This window comes from Convolutriloba macropyga, chromosome 5, assembly GCF_964194025.1.
Source record: "Convolutriloba macropyga chromosome 5, txConMacr16.3, whole genome shotgun sequence".
Lineage (NCBI taxonomy): Eukaryota > Metazoa > Xenacoelomorpha > Acoela > Convolutidae > Convolutriloba > Convolutriloba macropyga.
In genome coordinates, this window is record NC_134472.1 from 29,984,375 (window position 1) to 29,989,045 (window position 4,671).

A 4,671-nucleotide genomic window follows, 5' to 3' on the forward strand; every position below is an offset into this window, starting at 1 on the left:
ATCCCCCAATTACATAGCACGGGCTATTACATAGTAAATCTTCCTATAAAAATATAGCACGCGCGTCTGTGGGGTGCAAATAATATGCACCCACTAAGCTAAAGGGGGAAGGGGGCACAAACGGAAAAGATCCGAATGTCCTTTAGTATGGTCTAACCTAAGTGCAGTTGTTAAAATGCGTCGCATTTGCATTGTTGTGTATGCACTAATCGCAGCTAGAAAGATTAAAATATATTTTTGATAGATTATTTACTTGCAGATTATCAGCGTTGCTTCGATCATATTTATCATAATGCAAAATTTAATGTTTACAGTTCTTATGTTTTTGTTCTAAAATGTACCACACAATCTATATACATGAGTTCTGAGATATCAAATATTTTTTCCGATTATAACTGTTTCATGTTTTCTTTCATTTGGAAAAAAAAGTTGATCTGAAACCAGTGTGTCCTGATGTTCATCAGATGACTTTTGTTGCCAATGTTATTGCAACCTTCAAGATTATGATTATTCGAATAAACCACCAAAATTGCAACAACAACTTTGACTCTTTTGTCCAGTAACTTGAAATTTAGACGTTCTCTTTTAACAATTGATTAGACTAAAGATATATTTTGAAACAAAATTATGGTGACTATCCACCTTGATAAAAAGGACATAAAACCTTCTAAATTTAATTCAATTTTTTCGAAACCAAGAGGGGTCATGAGCACACCCCAGGACTAAAACGACGTAACCCCAGAGGAAGAGTTTTAAGTTGCAGACGAGTCAACCGAAGACGAAGAGATTTTGTTTCAAGGGTTTTCAGACGTCAACCGACCAAGATGGCATGACTTTTTTTTGGTTACAGACGTCACCAAGAGATCATCGCAGGAGGTTAAAGACGTCACCTCAGATGTCCCTTCCCCGGTTAGACGTATCCAAAAAAAACTTGAATTTTTCGCGACGAAAAATCACAAACACATTAAAACTGTCTCCCAGCGAGGTTTTGTTGATGGTTCATGAAAGCAATAGCCGTGAGATACTACACGAGAGCAATTAACGAAAAAAAAACACATTGCACGAGAATAAACGATATGGCTTTTTTTGCATCACAAAAAGTCAAAAACATTTTTCTGAGTTTGTCGCAAAAAATATACATGAAAGTAAAACTAATAGTTGAATATAAAACTTCACTTTGACCTAAAATCAATTTACCTATTTTAGTTGAACTCCTGTTGTCAATTTTTTGCTCATAAAACGAAAAAGTCGCAAAATTGCTTTTTTGAGTGTCAATAATCATAAAACGTTTCTCTAACGTTTTAATGAAAAACTTTTAATGAAACCAGAGAAGCTATTGATTGGGTCACCTGAGTCTCTTATGAAACAATCTTCCTAGTTTGTTTATTGGCTTCGTATTTTAGTAAAGAGGAAACTCAATTTTGGCTTCTTTGACTTAAAAAATTCAAGAAATCTTTTTTCTAACGTTTTAGTTGAAACGTTTAACAGATCCACTAAAATCTATTGATTGAACTCGCTAGGTTTGTTAGTAAACGAGCTTCAGAGTCAGTTTATCGACTTTATTCTTATTGAAGAGGCAACTCAGTTTTGCCAAAATTGGTTCTTTGACACAAAAAAAAATAAAAAAAAAGCGTTTCCGAAAGCATTGATCAAAACCTTTATTAGATCCAATAAAATTGTATTTATTGGCTCCCTGAGTTCGATATAAAACAAGCTAAAAAGCAGTTTATCGACTTTGCTTTTTAGTAAGGAGGCAACTCAGTATTGGCAAAATTGCTCTTTCGACTTAGAAAATTCACAGAGCGTTTTTCTAACGGTTTGTTTGAAACTTTCAATAAAAACCAAAAAAAATATTATGTCAGTCCCCTCAATTTGATTAAAAAAGAAGCCTAAAAATAATTGATCGATTTTGCAAGTTTGTTAAGAGGCAACTTGAAATTTGCAAATTTGCTTCTTTGACCTAAAAAACTCAAAAACTCAAAAAACTTTTTTTCTATCGTTCATTGGAAATTTTCGGTAGACAACAAAAAAGCGGTTGAACAGTACCCTTCTGTTCTGTTTGTTTGAAAACAAACTGAAAATTTATTTCATGCGCTTGCAAAACTGCAAAGAAACAACAGTTTTTTCTAACGTCTGATTAAAAATACCAATCGAGTTTCAAAAAAAACTTATTTAATAAGCCTCCTCAGTTCATTACAACACAAGCTGAAAAAATAATTTAACCAATCGGCTAAACCATGAAGAACAGACAAGATATTTCCCGAAACGCTTCTTCAAAAAAAGCAACCTAAGGGGATGTTGTTTTCTTTGATATCAGTTGCATACTACTCGCCGCGCGCCCAGTTAATAGGGTAGTATACACTGAAAACACCTTCTAAAAAAGAAAAGATAAGAAGTCCTTTTCTTGGGTTAACAAGAAAACATAAACTCCAATAACTTCCTAAAAATTTTTCTTACTAAAACGCTCAAAATCTCTTTGAGTTGGAAAACTCAAACGCCTTTTCCTTTCTGTTCACGGTCTCAGAATTTGCCGAATGAATTTTCTTTTTCCCTTTGGCATTAGAAGTTACCAATTAAAGAGCAGTTTGTTTTTGTTGGGTCGCAGTAGTCACCAAATTAAGGATGAGCAATTCATAGGTGGCAGCAATGCCCAGAAACAGAAAGAAGCAGTTTAATGGTAGCAGTCGTCCTCATCTTCATAAGAATTGCAGAAGAAGAAATTTTTGGAGAGCTTCAAAGTAGAGCCAGCATTTCAGCAGCCAGTCTTGTTCGTTTGTTTTTAGCTCATGTTGCCTATTTGCATCGCATTTTAATTAAAACTGTGTTGCAAAAATGTCAATTTAGATTTACTTTGGTTGGTTATAGGTTTATTTGTTTTTATGACTGAACACCAAAAACAAATCGGAAGTACTTTGTGAAAAGTTTTCTGGTAACTTGATTGTGATTTAATAAGGGCTAAACTAAGGCTTGCAGAAGAATAGTTCCGAAGTCTTATATGTTGAAAAAATTGGAAGCAATTATTTGATCCTGTTTAAGAAATCAGTGGTACACACGCGCGATCGCTTACTTTATCCTTTTTTAAACAAATTATAGCTAGATTTAGCACCACAAAAAACACAATAAGGACTCCTGTTTTCGTCAAAAGCTGCGTCGCTATTTTTGTACAAAAAGAGCTGGGCTCATTGGTTCACTTAAACATAAGAGGTTTTTTAAGTTACCAAAATGTATTCTCTCCGTTAATTTTGAGCCGTTCTTTACTTTTACTTTACATAAGACAGAACAATTATGAGTTGACTATAATTTGTCTATAAAAATAACAAAAAAACAACCGGAAGTTACAATAGGCTCTGAACAAGCTCAAAATGACTGAGTTCACAATGGAAAATCAGCTTGATCTCTTACAGACATCCGTTGAGCAGAGAAAAAGCTCCCGCACTCTTTCTTTGTTAATCAACAAAATCAAGGAGATTGTTGAAGAGCTGAAGACAAACCTCGACAGCATCATGATGGAAAAAATAAGCTTTAGTAGAATAAACTCTGTCATGAAACGCCACTCGAATTTGATCTCTTGTCCAGAGAAGTTGGAACTAGAAGACAATAGTCTCGACGATGATGGTCAATTGACGCCATCATTAACTCGAACACGCGTTGACATCAGTTGCATCTCACAATCATTAAAAAGACAACTCGAGCCGCAGTGATTGACACTGGTTTCCCCAAAAATTAGTAGAAAAAAATGACAGAAAAGAACCCTGCCATCGAAAAGAACCCTGCCATCGAAATGACAGAAAAGAACCCTCAACTGCCCCTAATACCAGCAAAACCATAGTTTTTCCTTCCGCAAGGAGAAAACAAACCTAATCTCCTCAAAGTTCCTCCACAGCAACCGAAAATTTGCTCAGGATAGTGAAAAATGAACCAGTAAAAGTCTCTACGACAATTGACCAAATCAACCCACCAATGTCGCTGTTAGCAGCCCCAACACCAGCATCAACCCAAACATTCAGAGCAAATGTTCAAGACCAATTTCTTTTCAGCCTCAAACAGATTCCAAACAGTTTGCTTCAATCCAACAACCGTCCATTCTTTTAAAACAAACTGCGTTCTTATTTCCTGTCGAATCTGACAATAATCAGCGGGAATTGATTCACTCATCAATAGGAAAATTGCACCAGTTCTCCCTCTCAAAGTTTATCACAAAAGCAAAAACTCCAATGAATCAAGCATCAAGCGCTAAAGTTAGAACAGAAGGAACGTCTTTAATTCCCTTAAATAGCAAAACAGAAGGACAAACTATGCCATGCTTTCATTTGATTTTCAAAACCCACCTCAATATAACAGCTCAGCTGGCAAAAAACAGTACAAACCAAACTTCAAATGCACGCAGAGCAAATGAGCAAATGCTCCATCCTCAATTTCAATCAGAAAAAGGTAAAAATACAACGACAAGAATCTCATTTTCAAATTCACATCTTTTTTAAAACTGTAGTCATTCCTGTGCATTTTGACAATAACCAGTTTTCAACTGCTCGAAAAGTTTAAAACACCGTTTTAACAGCTTTTCCAGCCTATCAAAACTAGATTAGCCAAAGATTGGTCTCAGAAATGTCACTGCCTACGGTAGTGCAACCAAACAATTCTCAACAATATCAAAACGGACAATAACCTACT